The sequence below is a fragment of the Hemiscyllium ocellatum genome, chromosome 1 (assembly GCF_020745735.1).
Source record: "Hemiscyllium ocellatum isolate sHemOce1 chromosome 1, sHemOce1.pat.X.cur, whole genome shotgun sequence".
Classification (NCBI taxonomy): Eukaryota; Metazoa; Chordata; class Chondrichthyes; order Orectolobiformes; family Hemiscylliidae; genus Hemiscyllium; species Hemiscyllium ocellatum.
In genome coordinates, this window is record NC_083401.1 from 86,329,479 (window position 1) to 86,350,733 (window position 21,255).

The window sequence follows — 21,255 nt, forward strand, 5'->3', positions numbered from 1 at the left end:
AAATTCCGTCTGCCACATCTCAGCCCATTGCCCCATCTGATCAAGATCCTGTTGTAATCTGAGGTAACCTTCTTCGCTGTCCAGTACACCTCCAATTTTGGTGTCATCTGCAAACTTACTAATTATACCTCTTATGCTCACATCCAAATCATTTATATAAATGACAAAAAGTTGAGGACCCAGCACCGATCCTTGTGGCACTCCACTGGTCACAGGCCTCCAGTCTGAAAAACAACCGTCCACCACCACCCTCTGTCTTCTACCTTCGAGCCAGTTCTGTATCCAAATGGCTAGTTCTCCCTGTATTCCATGAGATCTAATCTTGCTAATCAGTGTCCCCTTGTCAAACACCTTACTGAAGTCCACATAGATCACATCTACCACTCTGCCCTCATCAATCCTCTTTGTTACTTCTTCAAAAAACTCAATCAAGTTTTTGAGACATGATTTCCCACGCACAAAGCCATGTTGACTATTTCTAGTCAGTCCTTGCCTTTACAAATACATTTACGTCCTGTCCCTCAGGATTCCCTCCAACAACTTGCCCACCACCGACAACAAGCTCACTGGTCTATAGTTCCCTGGCTTGTCCTTACTACACTTCTTAAAGAGTTCTTTGCCTTTTCTGTTTTACTTGAAAATGAATTGGAGAAAGTGGATACAAATTAAGCTGTGTTAACTTGTGAAGGCTCCTTTGACAACACCTTTCAGATCCACTCCCTACTTGAAGGACAAGGACAGCAGATTATGGGAAAACCGCCAGGTTTACCGAAAAGTCACCAATCATCCTGATTTGGAAATCATTGTTCCTCACCTGTGACTGGGTCAAAATCCTCGAACTCCATAAGAATTGTACCCATGACACATGGGCTGCATTGGTTCAAGAGGGCAGTATCTCATCATCTTCTCAAAGGCAATTAGGGATATTCAATCAATGTTCACCAGTGATTCCTGCATGCAGTGAAACAATGAATTTTAATGTCAAAACCAAGCATTGTGAATGCTATGGAACTGAAACTCAATGCTGGAGAAACTCAATGGGTCTGGCAGCAACTTGGAGAGAAAAACATTGGACTGGAAACTCCCCTAATTTTTATTTACTCTAGTTTTATTCAGGCTCCTTGATTCCATACTCACTTCAATGCTATATGTGCTGAAAATGTGTTGCTGGTTAAAGCACAGCAGGATAGGCAGCATCCAAGGAACAGGAAATTCAACGTTTCGGGCATGATGAAGGGCTTATGCCCGAAACGTCGAATTTCCTGTTCCTTGGATGCTGCCTAACCTGCTGTGCTTTAACCAGCAACACATTTTCAGCTCTGATCTCCAGCATCTGCAGACCTCATTTTTTACTCAATGCTATATGTGCCCAATCAGCTCAGTACTTAACCAAACCGTAAACAGCATGACTCAGAGGTATAACTGTACCCACTTTTATGATCCAAATTTGATAGTCTGCCTTGTGCTTTTGTGTAGTCACCTATAATTTTTCTGATGCTCTACCCAAATACTTCAGTGAGACTGGTGAGATATAAGTCTTTTAAGCGATGTTATTTTACAACAAGTGATTATAAGGAAGGAAAACAACTCACTTTTTTTCAATTGTCTGTAGGACCATCTTGGAAAAAGAGAAGGGTAATAAAAACATCCCATTTAGCTCTGCATTGCTTACCACAGATGATGCCAGACTTGTTGAAAAAGAAATTCTGCTTTATATCATAGAAAATGCATATACAAAGCAATAATAATGATTAATTTAGTTCAATCTGTACAAATTCTCTATGAACAATGATATAAAATATAAGTAATACAAATAATAAAAATTCACTTAGTTTCTCCATGGGAGTAGGTCATCCAGCTTGACATACACAAAATAGCTTCAAACTACATTCCAACATGTTTCTTCTGTGCTGAGCCAAGTGGGTCATTGCTTCTCGCTACTTTAATGAACTGACTGACATCCCCGTACCTCATATTTGAATTTTCATAGCAATGGAGAAACTCAATCCCAACATAGTTTAGAGAAGCTGATGCTATTCTCCATAGAGAAGGTGCGGTTAAAGAGACATGTGAATGGTTTTATTACAGAGTAGAGAGTGAGAGAGGCTCTGGTAGAATTGGTGGAAAGATTGAGAACTAGAAGACATTGATTTAAAGTGATTGACAAAAACAAACAAGAGAAGACATAAGGAAAAGTTTATTTACCATGGCAAGGCTCAGACATGGAATGTGACACATGATGGTATGGTGGAAACAGGTCCAAACGTAGAATTCAAAAGGGAAGTGTATATCAGTACTGAAGAGAAAACAATCACAGGCCAATGGGGATATGGGACAAGAAATGTTTCCATCAGAAAGAGAACTTCCTTCTTGCTGTAACCATTCTATGATTCAATGATCTTTATTATTCAGTGGCAGGATGTGATCATCGCTGGCTCGACCAGCTCTTATTGACCATAACTATTTATGATGGAAAAGGTGGCAGTGAGCTGCCTTCAGAAACATCTGCAGGTCAATTTCTTGCAAGTTTACACACAATGCTGTTTGGGAGGGAGATCCAAGATTTTCACCCAGAGATACTGAAAGAGCAGTGATACATTTCCAAGTCGGCTTAGATGGAGTCATAGAGTCATAGAGCTGTGCAGCGTGGAAACAGACCCTTCGGTCCACCCATCCACGCCAACCAGATATCCCAAACAAATCTAATCCCACCTGCCAGCACCCGGCCCATATCCCTCCAAACTCTTCCTATTCATATACCCATCCAAGTGCCTCTTAAATGTTGCAGTTGTACCAGCCTCCACCACATCCTCTGGCAGCTCATTCCATACATGTACCACCCTCTGTGTGAAAGAGTTGCCCCTCAGGTCTCTTTTATATCTTTCCCCTCTCACCGTAAACCAATGCCTTTAGTTCTGGACTCCCCAACCCCAGGGAAAAGACTTTGCCTATTTATCATATCCATGCCCCTCATAATTTGGTAAGGTCACCCCTCAGCCTCCAATGCTCCAGGGAAAATAGCCCCAGCCTGTTCAGCCTCTCCCCATAGCTCAAATCCTCCAACCCTGGCAATATCCTTGTAAATCTTTTATGAACCTTTTCAAGTTTCACAACATCTTTCCGATAGGAAGGAGACCAGAATTGCATGCAATATTCTGACAGTGGCCTAACCAATGTGCTTTACAGCCGCAACATACCAAATGCCTTCTTCACTATCCTATCTACCTGTGACTCCACTTTCAAGGAGCTATGAACCTGCACTCCAAGGTCCCTTTGTTCAGCAACACTCCCTAGGACCTTACTATAAATGTATAAGTCCTGCTAAGATTTGTTTTCCTAAAGTGCGGCACCTCGCATTTATCTGAATTAAACTCCATCTGCCACTTCTCAGCCCATTGGCCCATCTGGTCCAAATTCCATTGTAATCTGAGGTAACACTCTTCACTGTCCACTACACCTCCAATTTTGGTGTCATCTGCAAACTTACTAATTATACCTCATATGCTCACATCCAAATCATTTATATAAATAACAAAAAGTCACCAATCCTTGTGGCACTCCACTGGTCACAGGCCTCCAGTCTGAAAAACAACCCTCCACCACCACCCTCTGTCTTCTACTTTTGAACCAGTTCCATATCCAAATAGGAGGAAGTGAGGACTGCAGATTCTGGAGATCAGAGCTGAAAAATGGGCTGCTGGAAAAGCGCATCAGGTCAGGCAGCATCCAAGGAGCAGGAGAATCGACGTTTCGGGCATTCCTGAAGAAGGACATATACCCGAAACGTCCATTCTCCTGCTCCTTGGATGCTGCCTGACCTGTTGCACTTTTCCAGCAACACATTTTTCAGCTCTGTATCCAAATGACTAGTTCTCCCAGTATTCTGTGACATCTAACCTTGCTAATCAATCTTCCATGGGGAACCTTGTCGAACGCCTCACTGAAGTCCATATAGATCGCATTTACTGTTCTGCACTCATCAATCCTTTTTGTTACTTCCTCAAAGAACTCAATGAAGTTATTGAGACATGATTTCCCACACACAAAGCCATGTTGACTATCCATAATCATCCTTGCCTTTCCAAATACATGCATATCCTATCCTTCAGGGTTCCCTCCAACTACTTGCCCACCACTGACATCAGGCTCACTGGTCTATAGTTCCCTGGCTTGTCCTTACCACCCTTCTTAAACAGTGGCACCACATTAGCTAACCTCCATTCTTCCGGCACCTCACCTCACCTGACTAACGATGATACAAATATCTTAGCAAGAGGCTCAGCAATCATTTCTCTAGCTTCCCACAGATTTCTAGGGTACACCTGATCAGGTCATAGGGATTTATCCACCTTTGTGCATTTAAAGACATCGACACTTGCTCCTCTGTAATATGGACATTTTTCAAGATGTCACCATCTTTTTCCCTACAGTCTGTATTTTCCATATCCTTTTCCACAGTAAATACTGATGCAAAATACTCATTTAGTATCTTCCGCATTTTCTGCAGCTCCACACAAAGGTCGCCTTGCTGTACATTGAGGGCCTATTGTCTCCCTAGTTACCCTTTTGTCCTTAATGTATTTGTAAAAACCCTTTGGATTCTCCTTAATTTTAATTGCCAAAGCTATCTCATGTCCCCTTTTTGCCCTCCTGATTTTCCTCTTAAGTATACTCCTACTGCCTTTATACACTTCTAAGAATTCACTCGATCTATCCTTCTATCCCTTACATATGCTTTCTTCTTTTTCTTAACTAAACCCTAAATTTCTTTAATCATCCAGCATTCCCTACACCTACCAGCCTTATCTTTCACCCTAACAGGAATATACTTTCTCTGGATTTTCGTTATATGGATTTCCCATTTCCAAGCCATCCCTTTACCTGCGAACATCTGCCCCCAGTCAGCTTTCAAAAGTTCTTGCCTAATACCATTAAAATTGGCCTTTCTGCAATTTAGAATTTCAACTTTTAGATCTGGTCTATCTTTTTCCACCATTATTTTAAATCTAATAGAATTATGGTCGCTGGCCTCAAAGTGCTCCCCCACTGACACCTCAGTCACCTCCCCTGCCTTATTTCCTAAGAGTAGATCAAGGTTTGCACCTTCTCTGGTAGGTACATTCACATACTAAATCAGAAAATTTTCTTGTACACACTTAAGAAATTCCTCTCCATCTAAACCCTTAACACTATGGCAGTCCCAATCTATGTTTGGAAAGTTAAAATCCCCTGCTATAACCACTCTATTGTTCTTACAGATAGCTGAGATTTCCTTACAAGTTTGTTTCTCAATTTCTCTCTCACTGTTAGGGGGTCGAGAACACAATCCCATTAAGGTTATCATTCCTTTCTTATTTCTCAGTTCCACCCAAATAACTTTCATGGATGTATCTCCAGGAATATCCTCCCTCAGCTCAGTTGTAATGTTATCCCTTCTCAAAAATGTCACTTCCCCTCCTCTCTTACCTCCCTTTCTAGCATTCCTATAGCATTTGTATCCTGGAACATTCAACTGCCAGTCCTGTCCATCCCTGAGCCATGTTTCTGTAATTGCTATGATATCACAGTCCCATGTTCCTAACAATGCCCTGAGTTCATCTGCCTTTCCTATAAGGCCCCTAATTATTAGTCCTACCTTGTCCCTGCCTGCCCTGACTGTTGGACTCGCTTCTGTTCTCAGCTGTACCCGTCTCAGATGAGTGACTTGGAGCTGGCGCGAGGTGATGTTACTATTTATCTTTTGCCTTTGTCCCTCTAGATTGCAGTAGTCATGGGTTTGGAATATATTGACTAAAAAGCCTTCGTGAGTTCCTCCAGTTCAATCAAATTGCTGATATTATGCAACAGTGATGGAGAGAATGGATGTCTGTGGATGTGGTGCCAGTCAAGTGAGCTGTTTTGTTCTAAATAGTGTCAACATTTTTCAGTGTTGTTGCAGGTGTTTCAGAAGGCAGCTCACCGCCACCTTTTCCATAGGAAATAATTTTGGCCAATAAGTGACCACATCCTGTCACTGAGTAATAAAAATCATTGAATCATAGTATGGCTACAGCAAGAAGGATGTCCTGTCTGAGAGAAATGTTTCTTGTCTTATATCCCCACTGCTAAACAAATCTTCTCTTCAGTACTGTTATGCAGTTCTCTTTGAAATTCTATTTTTGGACCTGTTTCCACCATACCTTCAGGTGGAACATTCCATGTCTGAGTCTTGTTGTGATAAAGAAACTTGCCCTTATGCCTTCTCTTTTTTTTTGTTTTTGTCAATCATTTTAAAGCAATGTCTTCTAGTTCTCAATCTTTCCACCAATTCTACCAGAGCCTCTCTCACTGTCTGTACACATCCAGATAAATGGGGCATATTCCATCACACTCCTGACATGTACCTTGGTTTTGGTGAGTTCCCTGCTACAGTATTTGTATGCCTATAGATTACGATTTACAGTGAGATATTGGTAGGTTAACTAAGGAGACAAAAAGTTGCCAAGTGGTGTATAATGTGGGAAAATGCGAAGTTGTTCATTTTGGGAGAACAAAAGGACAGAGTATTATTTTAATTGTGAAAAACTGCAGCAAGCTCTAACACAAAGGGACTTGGGGCAGTGTTTGTGCAAAAAACAGAAATCTAGCACACAAGTGCAGCAGGTATTCGGGGTGGGGAGGAGCTGTGAATGTTGATCATTATGTCAAGGCAGTTGGAGTATAAGATAGGGAAGTCTTACTGCAGCTGCATAAGGTGTTTTCTTGAGACCACTTCTGGAGTACTGTGAGCAGTTTGGTCCCCTTTAAGGAAAGATCTCATTTCATTGGAGACAGATCAGAGCAAGTTCACTCGGATGATCCACAGTGTGGAGGCAATACAGGTCAGGACCCTACTCACTGAAGTTTAGAAGAATGAGAGATGATCTCATTGAAACATCCAGGATTCTTAAGGGGCTTGACAGGGTAAATGCTGAGAAGGTGTTTCCTCTTCTGGGAGAATCTAGAACCAGAAGACAAAGTCATAGAACAAAGAGGCATCCGTTTAAGGCTGTAATGAGGAAGAATCTTTTCTCTCAGAAGGTTCTGAATCATTGGAGCTCCTTGCGACAGAGAGCTGTGGGGGTAGAGTTCTTGTGCGTACTTAAGTTCGAGATAGATAGATTCTTGATCAGTCAGGAAATCAAGAGTCCCGAGGAAATGCCAGGAAAGTGGACTTGAGGGATGATGGATTCCACTGAATGTCAGAATAGGCTCAAGTTGCTGAACGGCCGACTCCTGTTCCTGTTTCTTATATGATCTGGTAGCATCTGACCTGCCTTTGTAGCCAGCATATTTATGGAATGTCCAGTTCAATTTCTGGTCAATCCCAAAGAATATCTACAGTGTGGGAGTAGGCCATTCATCTCATAGAGTCCACTCCAACCATCCAAAGAGCATCCCACCCAGACCCATCCACCTACCCTATCCCCGTAACTCCGTATTTCCCAAAACTAATCCTGCACTGGAGCACCCAGAGGAAACCCATGCAGACACATAGAAAATATGCAATCTCCATACAGGCAGTCACCCGAGGCTGGAATCCAACCCAGGTCTCTGATAGTCCACTGAGCCACCGTGCTGCCCAGGTAATCCCCAGGATGTTGATAGTGGTTGATTCACTTCATCAGCCTTATCTTTTGCACTGATATGGATAATTGAGGAAAGGACTATTTGTGTAGCTTCCTTCTCTTTCAGTGGGTTAGTTAACTGTTTTCCACCATTCAGAACTGGATATGATAGGATTGCAGAGTGTTGATTGTAATTACAGATAGGATAACTGATTGTTTAGCATTTAACCGCGCTTTGTGATAACAATATCATGCACTTTTTATCCATCCTTTACCTCCAAACTCATTTTTTTAAACGTGGGGCACATCAATGTTATATTGAAACCAAAACTGTAAATCCAGGTGATCCAAGCTTTTCGAGTGGGGTGGGTAGGGAAGGCAGGGAATATTTGAACTATTTTGTTCACTTAGGAGGGGGTGAGCAGATATCAGGAAGATGAATTTTGTCACAATAATAAATGTGAATTTCAGGAAAAAATGTCCAAAACAATAAACTCATTTCAATAAAATACCCATTGAAATTTCCCTCTAGCAGAGCAACTCTTAAAAACATAATTTTCCCTTGTTGATCGAGAAGTAGAGGTTGAAAAAACAAAGGCAAGGCCATACGTCTGGTCACCGGAGAAGCCAATGGAGATCTGAAATGAACCAAGGAGTTGAGTTTAACTCACCCTGACCTTGATTCACCTCTAGAAGGATACAATCTGACATTGTCATAAATCACACACAAGTAGGTTTTGAAAGTGGGTTATCTTTCAGCCTCTCTCTTTCTCTGCTCCCAACCTATTTTGTGGACATGTCTGTGGAGGGTCAAGGAGAGGGGGGAAGCCAACGAAAGTGGAGAAGAGAGAGTGTTCAGTTCAGTCCCACTCACTCATCTGACACCCATCCCTGTGACTCACTCACCACCCACAGACAGCCTCCAATGTTCACAAATTGCCATCACCCCCCTACTCACTCATTGCTCACTCACAACCCTCCCCAACCCACTCCTCCCCACCCACCATTACTGCAGATGGAGAATCAGAGTCCAACAAACCTTCTACCAGCCACCCCCATCACACCTGGCAGCCATTTCCCTCCTCCCCAAGCCAGAATCTTGAGTGAACCTAACTCGGGCAATGCAGAAAAGAAGTCACAGCTAATTGGAAGAGCAGTTCCTTTCAACATCTTCAATCTACTTTTTTCTGTATGTTGAACAACTGCCCAGTCAGCCAGACAAACCCCCTTCAAACAAGTATTATTAACAAATGTTTTCTGTGGGAAAATGATTGAAAAACCTTGAAACATAAGTTGGTTTGTTCTTACAGATCTGTTGTCAAGTCACAGTACAGATGGAAATCCCCATTCCTTCCTGCACTCAGCATTAACAGGAAAACAAAAGAAAGCACATGCTCAGCAGGAAGTTGAATTTTGAACGAAATGACAGCCTGGGTCTGGAAGTGTGACAGCTCAAGTCTTTCCAGAAAGTCGTGAAGTCACCCTGACAACAGGGCAGAGTGTGCAATTTATTGCCATTCCTCATTTTCAAGGAGAGAAAGAAGAGAGATCTGCCCTCCGTGATTGCTATAGCAACATGGTGATTTGCATCTGGCTTTTGCTGATCAAAAGCTTTGGATGATCACGCTTGAGAATAGTTATAGCAACAGGGATGATTTACAACACTACCGAACATAGATGAGGTAGGATAGGAGTTTATGTTATGTCTCACAACAGGTACAGCTGATATTCCTTTAAGCACATGCTCACAATATCATCTTAATTTTATGGCATGGGAGCTAATGGTATAAAGCTCTTGGAATCCATCTTTCCAAGTTGCATCCTCTTGAATCCTGACACACTACGGGAAGTATGCTACAGCACGTCTGTAGTTGGGCCCAGACACACAAGTGATGGCACCAACAAAGTTAAATTTTAAAGGGGGAGGAAACAATGTGTAAGTTTTGAGGGGGTGAGGGGGTTGCTAGTTGATCAGCAAAGCATTGGAACTTTTCCCCAGGACCATCTGAAAATGAAAGGCAGGCAATTAGACAGCAGGTGCAGAAGGCAGAGGAAACAAAGCCAAAAAAATAGATAATAATGGAGGCTGGTTTGAAAAATGATAGATATCAATGAAAGGAGTCAGTGAATAACACGACTGAGCTGAAGGCACAGCTAGAAAAGAGGAAAATTGATATCATCACTATTACTGAAAAGTGGCTTATTGTAGATGTCAGCATTTAAGTTGCCCTTAGAAACCTCCAAACATCATGTGAAAAATAAGTGCAACAAGTATTAAACATAAACCATGTCAGTGTGGGAAGATACCAATTGAAAATCGAATAAAAGCAGTTAAATTAGAGTACTTTCATATTATTATGGCACAGATTATTGAAAAACTGTATTCTTCAAAAGTACCTTGAACAATGAAAGCACTTTAAAATCAGAAGCATTCATCATTTTTTGGCACCTGACACAATAGGCTCAATCTTCTGAGGAGTGACAGTTATAGTCACGTTGTCACTCAGCTCCTCCTTTTTAATTACCCTGTCACACAGCTTCCGACTTGAGCCATTTCAAAAGGACGCAGCATAGTGTTCAAGGAGCATGCTCCAAACAGCAGAGGATTAGTGACAGAGCAGTTCCATGTCCCCTTTTATAGCATTAACTGTCCACAGCTTCTTTAATAAGAAGAGGAGTTACGTATGTGAGGGCAGTGTACCAACTGGGTAAGGGACTAGAATGCTTCTACTATTCCTGGGTAATTATTTAAGTTACAAAAAGTCAATTCTCTGGAGTTTCCAACACTAAATTACAGTTAAAGAACCTTTCTTAGAGGGTTCCAGATGTGATGTATATGCCTTTTGAAGCTTTAAGCTTCCTGGGCAATTAGCACATAGTCAGTGCATTGAACCTCTGAGGGCCCAATAGCAGACTGGGTAGGTCAAGTATCAGAACATCTAGGCACTGGACAATCTACACTAAAGGGTTAATTTAAGTCATTCTAAATCACTTTGGCGATTGCATCCAAGGAACATAGATGGTTTCCTTCAGTTGTCCCCAGCATTACAATTTCCAATCTTTAGCCATTCAATTTACTCCATATCATAACAAGAAAAGGTTGGAGACACTGGATATTACAAAGGCAATGGGCCCTGACAGCATTTCAACAATAATGCTGAAGACTTGTGCCCCAGAACTTGCAACTTCCCTAGCAAAGCTCTTCCAATACAGTTACAACACTGGCATTTACCCGACAATGTGGAAAATTGCCCAAGTATGTCCTGTACATAAAAAGCAAAACAAATCCAACCTGGCCAAATAACATCCTATTAGTCCACTCTCAATCATCAATAGAGTGATGGAAAATGTCATCAGCAGCACTATCGAACAGCATCTGTTCAGTAATAACCTGCTCAGTGATGCTCAGTTTGGGTTCTGCCAGGGCCACTCAGCTCCTGACCTCATTACAACCTTGGGTCAAACATGGACAAAAGAGCTGAATTCCAGAGATGAAATGAGAGTGAACTGGAATTAATGGGAATCGAGAGCAAACTCTCTGTTGGTTGGTATCATACCTGATACGTAGGAAGATGATTGTTGTTATTGGAAGTCTGTCATCTTAGCACCAGGACATCTCTGCAGGACTTCCTCAGGCTAGGGTCCCAGGCCCAACCATCTTCAGTTGCTTTATCAATGACTTTCCCTCCATCATAAGGTCATAAGTAGGCATGATCGCTGATGACAGCACAATGTTCAGCACATTCACAACTCCCCAGATACTGAAGCAGTCCATGTCCAAATGCAGCAAGATCTGGACAATGTCCAGGCTTGGACTAACAAGTGACAAGTAACATCGGTGCTACACAAATGCCAGGCTATTGCCATTACCAATGTGAAACAACCTAACCACTGCATCTTGACATTCAATGGTGTTACCATCACTGAATCCCCCACTATCAATATCCTGGGAGATATCATTGGCTAGAAACTAAATTGGACTCACCATATAAACACAGTGGCTACAAGAGCAGGTCAGAGGCTAGGGATACTGCGGCAATTAACTCACATCCTGACACCCCAAAGACTTTTCACCATCTACATGGCAGAAGTCAAGAGTATGATGGAATACTCTCCACTTGCCAACAACACTCAAGAAAGTTGACACCAACCAGGACAAATCAGCCAGCTTCATTGGCATTACATCCACAAGAATCCATTCCCTCCACCACCGATGCTCAGTAGCAGCAGTGTGTGCTATCTACGAGATGCATTGCAGAAACTCACCGAAGATCCTCAGACAGCACCTTCCAAACCCATGATCACTTCCATCTAGAAGGACAAGGGCTGCAGATACATGGGAATACCACCATATTCAAGTTCCCTTCTAAGCCAATCACCATCCTAACTTTGAAATATATTGCCATTTCTTCACTGTCACTGGGTCAAAATCCTGGAATTCCTTCGTTAATGGCATAGTGAGTCAACCCACAGTAGGTGGACTGCAGCGTTTCAAGAAAGCAGTTCATAAACGCCTTCTCAAAGGCAACTAAGAAATAGATATGTCAATAAATGCTGGCCAGCTCGCAATACCCACACCAGTAGGTAAATGGGGTGAGTGAAGAGTGAACTGGGGAATGAACAGAAGGGAGAGGGAGAGGAGTGAACCTGGAGGGGTCTGAATGTAGCAAATTTGTTGCTGATACCAAGAGCAGGTGGAGAGGTTAAGAAATATAGATACAGGTTGACTGAATGCACAAAAAATACAGCAGATGGATTAGAATGCGAGTAAATGTAGCTTTACCTATTTTTCACAGAAAGCTACCAGAGCGGTATACTATTTAAACAGAGAGAGAGAGAGACTGTAGGATTTGGTGTTACAGTGGGATCTGTCTGATATGTGAATCACATTAAGTTAGTTTGCAGGTACAGTAACTGATTTGGAAGACATACGGAATGTTGTTGTGTACTGCTCGGGGAATGGAATGTGAATGTAGGGAAGTTTTAACCACAGCTGTACAAGACGTATTTATTATTGCTTTAGAGACTTCAGAGACGTTTTACTAAACTCATTCCTGGGATAACTTACATCTCATAAAGAAAGGTAATATAGATTAGGTCTATATCTACTACAGTTTAGGAAAATAAGATGTGATCCTATTGAAACATGCAAGATCCTGAGTGGACTGGACTACGTCGATACTCGAAGGAACCTTCCCCTTGAAGGGAGACCAAAACTAAGGTGACATAGCTTAATGATAAACCTCTCTTTTCAGGCAGACAAAACAAGAAGAAATTCTCTGAGATGGTCATTCGAGTTTGAAATGCTATTGCTCACAAAGAAGTGAAAGTTGGGTCTTTAAATTTATTCAAGGCTAAAATACATTGATTATTTTTTGATACTTAGTGGAGCAAAGGATGATGTTGCAGACAGGAAGTGGAGATGAGACAACAACCATATCAGCCATGATCTTATCCCATGGTGGAATAGGCTACTAGAATGGACGACTCCTGCCTCAATTTTTAAAATTTTTTTAATGAGGCTGGCCCATTGTTTTAGATTATATATAGTTGAGGACAGTACTGATCCCTTTGAGTTTACTCCAGTTTCAGTTTGCTATGAATAAAAGATGTTAGCTCTACTGAAAACAAAAATGCTAGAGTTCACAGCAGGTCAGGCAACATCCATATCTCTACTTTCTGCTTCCTGTTGGATAATCAATCTTTCATCCACATCAGTATATTACTTCATGTTATTGTCCTGTACAGTAACCTTTAATGTAGCATTTTATCATTTTGGAAATTCAAATGCATCAGATCTACCAGTTTCCCTCTAGCCCCCATGAATATTACTCCTTCAAAAATCTGATTATTTATAATTAATTTCCCTTCCACAAAACTATGTTAGTTCTGCCTCCTGGCATTGTGATCTCCTAAGTTATAACTCCCTCAATGATGGCTTCGAACACATGCACCATGATATATGTTAGAATAATTGGCCTATAGATTCCTGCTTTCTGCCTCCCTCCTTTCTTAAGTGATGTTGTTACACCTGATGTTTTCTAATCCACTAGAATGCATCAGTTGTCTGAGCTGTCCTTCTTCAAACACCCTCGGATGCAGGCAATCCAGTCCAGGGTAATGTTCCAGACAAATAAGTTGTATTCTTTATGTATAATGCTGGAATGCCAATTCAACATCGTCAAACCATAACCTCAACCATCCAATAGTTGTCATGGAGATGCAAAAATCTCCTGCAGAGAACTTGATTTTCTGCATTGCTTTATGTTTCAAAATCATCATAGGTCTTATCTCATTTCTATTGACGTTAAAAGCTCATATCACTATGGATCTTATCTTCTCAAATCCTTTGGTTTTCCCAAGAGCTGCTTTCCTAGTTTCTATTTCACACTTCATTGCTGGACATATTGAAATTCTTATTGAGGCCCAGTTCTGAAGAAGAGTCATACCAGGCCCCCAAAATATCGACTCTGTTTCTCTCTCCACAGATGCTGACAGACCTGCTGAGTTTCTCCAGTATTCACTGTGTTTGTTGCATAATGAAATGGTCAGTCCCAGTTGTGGATGTATAATGAGAGCTTGTGTTTTTGCAGCTGTTTGATGATGAGTCACTGTGAACTAATAATTTTGGCATCAAGTTCTTTGGATAACCTCTGAATGATCCTGGTTTCCCACTGTACAAAGAGACATTTTAGCTTCATCAAGTGACAACAACAACAGCTGTTCCTATGAAATCGTTGTTAGACTCGGGTTGATTTGTTCCTCCTTATATGTGAGCGTTATATTTCACGAAATACTATAACCATTCTGATGACTTTTGAAGACAATGCTTCACATAATCCAGCCAGTGGTTAATCCACAAACACTTGGTCATGGAAATCTTCAAAGGGACACTTTCATCTCAAACGAGCTATTCATTGACACAAAATTTATTTTCTATTGCAGTTCTTCAATGAGTTAACAGATATTATATATTCTTAACTTGTAACTAACTTCATATTTCATTCATTCTGTATGGAGATTCAGTCTTCTTTGACATTTGGCATGTGGTTTTGTTCTGTGTGGATGTAGGTAAAAACAATGACTGCAGATGCTGGAAACCAGAGTTTAGATCAGGATGTTGCTGGAAAAGCACAGCAGATCAGGCAGCATCCGAGGAGCAGAAAAATCGACATTTCGGGCAAAAGCCTTCGTCATCAGCCCTTCATCTGTGTGGGTGTGTCTTAACCTACCGTGTATCTTTGCAACACTACCCACATTGTGCAATCCCTTGTGTGATCACTTTATTAATTTGCCTATTAATGAAGTGAGTTAAGAAGCGCACTGGTTGGATTAAACATTAAGACTGATTATTACTGCGACCGTAACCTATTATGGTTGAAAATGTGATGTTAACTTAGAGGGGAGTAGCTTTTATTTCTGAGTCCATTTGCAAGTTGATTTGTACACAAATCAGAACACAATGTAGGACAATACAAAGCAACTGTTTTTAAGAATAGGAAATGTTTGACACTATAACAGACCTTTAAAGGGAGGAAAGGAAAGTTAAAACAAACTGGACTGTAATCTTTCATGAATACAAAATACAGTATAATCTGTTTTTCAGACTGAGGTTAGAGTGGTGCTGGAAAAGCACAGCAAAAGTTTCATCAGGACTGTGATCTCATTCTTGATTAAGGCTTCCTACCCAAAACGCCGAATTTCCTGCTCGTCGGATGCTGCCTGACCTGCTGCGTTTTTCCAGCACCACTCTAATCTTGATTCTGATCTCCAGCAGCTGCAGTCCTCACTTTCGCCCTGTTTTTCAGACTGTATCAGTTCTCCCAAATATAGGTAATCAGGATAAAATACTGATGGAAAAAAAATCAAACCATGGAAGATGAGAAAATGAACAGACTAAGACTCAGATCCCCAGAAATCTTCTCATTTACTCCTACGACTGAGTTAAGGAATAAGGCAGGAGCAAACAATCACCCTCTAGTGGGGGATTGCGCCCATAAGTAAGACTGTTCATAAGTCAGATGTTCATAAATCAGGGACCCCCTGTATATGCCAAACATGAGCAAAAATGTGACTCTTGGTAATGCAAAATGGGGTTGTCTTACATGTCTGGTCTCCATAGGTGGGAACGGCCGATCAACAATTGTGGTTACAGAGTTTTCAGATGGAATTTATATGGAGACAAAAATCAAGGCATTTTCAATCTTACTGAATGAAAAAGTTACAACTGAGAAGTAGGATGACATAATTGAAGAAAATAGAGGTTGAACTGAAAATCCAAAAAAAGTGATGATGACTGCTTGGAGTATCTGATAGACCCACAAATAGCCAGAAGGATTTGGAAGAGTACAGAGTAAAAGATTAGCAATAACAATGCTTTGACAATAGCTACAGAGCATGTGCAGAAGGAGCTACACCGTGATGACTGGATTGAAGAAGGTACTGGTTAAGCTCTGCTCTTGGTGAGAAATGTTGACAATTTGAATATCTTTATGTTCAGTCCTCATAAACATTCCTTTTCTGAGAAGGAGTAAGTACATAGAATTCTGAGAACTCCTGTAACAAGAAGGCAGTGATAATGGGAAATTTCCTTTAATTAAATATTTATGGGGATAGGTTCAATATAAAAGCCATAGAGGCCCAGATTTTTTTAAGGCCTCTTCAGGATAATTGTTGTAAACACTATGTAGCAAACACAACTTCAAGAAAAGGGCCTGTTCTGGATTTTCCTTCAGGAAGTGAAACTGAATGTAACAGGAATATCAGCGACAAAGCATTTTCATGAAAATGGTCACAGTTAAATTAGATCTCAAGCCATTATGGAGATGGATAAAAATAAACCAAGAGACAAAAGAAAGAAAAATATTGCAAACTCTTGAACTCTGAAATGAAAGCAAAAACTGTTGGAAATACTCAGCAAGTCAGGCAATATCTGTGGAGAGAAACAGAGTTAATATTTCAGATTGTGATGGCCTCGGCCCTCTCTGACCCAACCATAATATCGCCATCAAACCTATTAACCAGTTTTGTGCTGTTGTTGACTGGCATAACTGACTTCTATCCTTTTACTTTCCAATGGAGCATGGCGCCAGGACTGAACATCCAATCATTCTGTCCATGACTATCACTAAACTAATAACCTGGTAATGTTCCCTCCACAGCCACCAACATCAATATTCCCCAAACCCAAATATTCTGCCTTTCCAAAATCCATAAAGAAGGCTATCCTGGTCACAATTTTTTCAGTCTGTTCCAGTCCCACTGAACTTATTTCTTCGTACCTCTACTGTATCTTTTGTACACTTTCTCCCATCTACATCAGGTAAAAGTTTTAAAATTGGGAAAGGCCAATATTAAAACACTGAAAAATTATTTAGCAGAATGGCATAGCACTTCGACTGGGACAACACATCCATCCTATGACAGGCAATACAGAGACATGCACTGGAATTCAAACCGGAACTCCATCAATAAACACACTGATTTGGACCCCACTTACCAACCTCTGAGTAAAAGAACTGGAAATGATATCACCCACCTTAAGAGAGCAAGACACATAAATAGAAAGCAGGACAGAACACCAGCGCTTCACCGGAGCTCACTGATGATGTGGCGACGAAACATCTGAGAACAAACTGGCTACTCAGCATACAACATGGAGGGTTTCCCACCATGAACTCTAGTTGGTCTTCTCACACAATGTTATGCTGCTCATTTCAACATGTGAGCACTACATTTCCCCAGCACTACTCTCACACTAACTTGGTCTCGCCAGTGGCAGAGGTGCTTTTCAGTGTACAAATCTTCTCACCATCAAGAACAAAAAGGCTTGTTTTCCACCCAAACTTTGAACAGTGAGATTAGAGTCTCACCAGTGAGCAATGAAAGGTATATGTGCATGCATTTACAGCTCATTAATACTTAAGCTCTGGTAAACACAGAAAAGATATTCATGATGAATGGGGAGTCAGAGCCAGAGGTCAGAGTCTAAGCATTCATGGTGCACCACTTAGGACTGGGATGAGGATACATTTCTTCACCCAGAGATGGGTAATCCTGTGACATTCTTTGCCACAAGAAGGAATTAGACATGGTTCTTGGGACTAAAGGATTAAAAGGGTATGGGGAGAACATAGGAACAGGGTTTTGAGTTGGGTGATCAGCCATAATTATACTGAATGACGGAACAGGCTCGAAGGGCCAAATGGCCTATTCCCGCCCCATTCTCCACATTTGATATCTCACCTTATTTCATTTCAATGTCCTATCATCACACACGGCAGATGGGAGCAAAAAGATGCCAATTCCTGATGTGAATGGGGAAGCTGTAACTCACTGCTTTCTTCTTCAAGTTCCCATCTTGCCAGCAATCTCTAATACATCAGGTCAGGCTCCTCCTCACCCTCCCATCCAGGGAGGTTTGGATTTCTCTCCATTTGCTACCGGGCATGCTGAGTTTCTCCAACAATTCCTGTTTTTGTTTAATTTCAGCAGTTCTCCACCATTCACCATGTTTTTATTCCATGCCAGTCATGTCTTATCCAGTTGCTTTGACATGGAGGTCTCAACATCACCACCAGACCTGTCACAGTCCCCTTCTTTCGCTCTTCACAAGGGAACAGAGACAAATAGTGGGTGTGGCTCTCTCTGCCCCATTATGGAAGGAGACAAAGGGAGGGATTGAATGAGATGAAAGTGGAAGTTACATTTTTAGTGCTGGTGCTATGTGGAGGATAAGATGGTGAGCAGTGCTAAATCAGTGAGTAGGCTGCACATAGGGAATGCAGTTTTAGTAATCTGGGGCTTGAGTTGAGTAACAGCCAATAATGGATGCTGCTGCTTGCAGTAATGAGAATGGTAGACTGTAAAGCTTGCTGTGAGGTAGTTGCAGTAACAGTGATAGAATGAGTATGAAATCACAAGAAGATGGAGACATTTTTATGGGATTGGAGAAAGTCATTAACTTTCTTTGTGCACCTCTCTGGGTCATGGATGTCACAATGATGCAAGTGGCTGCATCAAGTTGTCAGAATCTGGTGCCATGGTTTCCTCTGGTGGTTCTGAACTAAAGGGGTGGACCTTTTTTTCACACTGCCCCATCTACCAGGATATCTACATCGCTGTCACCAAACATGCCTCTGGCAGTGATTTCTGGGCATTTGTGTCAACACTGAAACTGGGAAGAACATTTGTCTGTCTACAGTAATTGTCCTGGTCTACTGCTGGGGTTTAAACATGGCACTGATGGTGGGAATCCGAGAATGTCACAGTGGCAAATAGTTCTCTCACTGGAGAGCGCATTATCTGATGTTAGTGACACCGTGGTGACACATACAGAATGAGGTGAGCAGCATACAATTGCATGAGATAACTCATCAGAGCTCATCAGGAGAAATCCCATGAAACACCCCCAGATTGCCTCTTAAACTGACTGCATCTGACTTCATAAAAAGAGGAAAAGAATTTGTAGTTTAAATTATATGAGATAATCATGGTGTGATGAAATATTAAGCTATTTAGCATCCTTAAAAGTCATTGAATAACCAAGCCCAGATTTTAAAAAAAGAGTATCCCTGGCTGTTTAGAGGAAACAGTGGAGTTTCTGGATATTATTTTTCAATCCTCATTGGCTACAGACATGGTGAAGGAGGACATCTAGCCTTGCATTGTTGTTTGAAAAGGGGTGGGGGGTGTAATGGATAGATCAAATACTTGAAGGTCAGACAGTCTAACGTCAGTGATGAACTAATTGTTGGAAAAGATTCTGAAGCATTAAATGTCATTTGGAAAGGCATTGATTAATCATGGGCTGTCAGCATGAGTTGTTAAGGGAAAGATGTGTCTAACTAATGTGCTTGAAATTTTGGAGGTGTTGTTGATCCTAGCAGGTTTGAGCTAATCAAAATGGATATCAGGAAATGAAGCATGGTTTTATGAGGGCTGGTTTGTAAGGCTAAGTACTGAGTGTCTTGCTACATAATTAAAGTGTTTACTGGTAACAATAGATTAATTAGGAGAAAGTGAGGACTGCAGATGCTGGAGATCAAACTCAAAAGTGTGAAGAGCAGGATGAAGAACTTATGCTCAAAACATTGACTCTCCTGCTCCTGCTCGGATACTGCCTGACCTTCTGTGCTTTTCCAGCAACGCACTTTTGACAATAGATCAATTGCTCATCTGGATGATAGTGAGGAAGACGTCTTTAGATTGCAAGATGATATCAAAGGACTGGCAGAATAAAAGCAAATGTAATTCAGTTCAGAAAAATGTAATCAATTATAGGTACTGACATAAAAATCAGACAACACCAGGTTATAGTCCAACAGGTTTATTTGGAAACACTAGCTTTCGGAGCACTGCTCCTTCATCAGGGGTTTGTGGAGTATTAGAACATAGAACATAGAACAATACAGCACAGAACAGGCCCTTCGGCCCACGATGTTGTGCCGAACATCTATCCTAGATTAAGCACCCATCCATGTACCTATCCAATTGCCGCTTAAAGGTCGTCAATGATTCTGACTCTACCACTGCCACGGGCAGCGCATTCCATGCCCCCACCACTCTCTGGGTAAAGAACCCACCCCTGACATCTCCCCTATACCTTCCACCCTTCACCTTAAATTTATGTCCCCTTGTAATACTCTGTTGTACCCGGGGAAAATGTTTCTGACTGTCTACTCTATCTATTCCTCTGATCATCTTATAAACCTCTATCAAGTCACCCCTCATCCTTCGCCGTTCCAATGAGAAAAGGCCGAGAACTCTCAACCTGTCCTCGTACGACCTATTCTCCATTCCAGGCAACATCCTGGTAAATCTTCTCTGCACCCTTTCCAAAGCTTCCACATCTTTCCTAAAGTGAGGCGACCAGAACTGCACACAGTACTCCAAATGTGGCCTAACCAAAGTCCTGTACATCTGCAACATCACTTCACGACTCTTGAATTCAATCCCTCTGCTAATGAACGCTAATACACCATAGGCCTTCTGACAAGCTCTATCCACCTGAGTGGCAACTTTCAAAGATCTATGTACATAGACCCCAAGATCCCTCTGTTCCTCCACCTGACTAAGAACTCTACCGTTAATCCTGTATTCCGCATTCTTATTTGTTCTTCCAAAATGGACAACCTCACACTTGGCAGGGTTGAACTCCATCTGCCACTCCTCAGTCCAGCTCTGCATCATATCCAAGTCCCTTTGCAGCCGACAACAGCCCTCCTCACTGTCCACAACTCCACCAATCTTCGTATCATCTGCAAATTTACTGACCCACCCTTCGACTCCCTCATCCAAGTCATTAATAAAAATTACAAACAGCAAAGGACCCAGAACTGATCCCTGCGGAACTCCACTTGTAACTGGGCTCCAGGCTGAATATTTACCATCTACCACCACTCTCTGACTTCGACCAGTTAGCCAGTTTTCAATCCAGTATTGGATTGAAGGAAACAGAATTTATAGCAAAAGTTTACAGTGAGATGTAACAGAACATTTAAAAGTTACATTCTCATGTGAACTTTAACAATTGGTGTCATGTTGACCCAGATAATGCATTGAAGGTGTGAGATGCCCTGTGTGAGACTGTCTGTGCCACAATGGTCAAAGTGATTCTAATCTAATAAACGGATTTACAGAACCTTACATGGATTCATGCAGTTTTTGA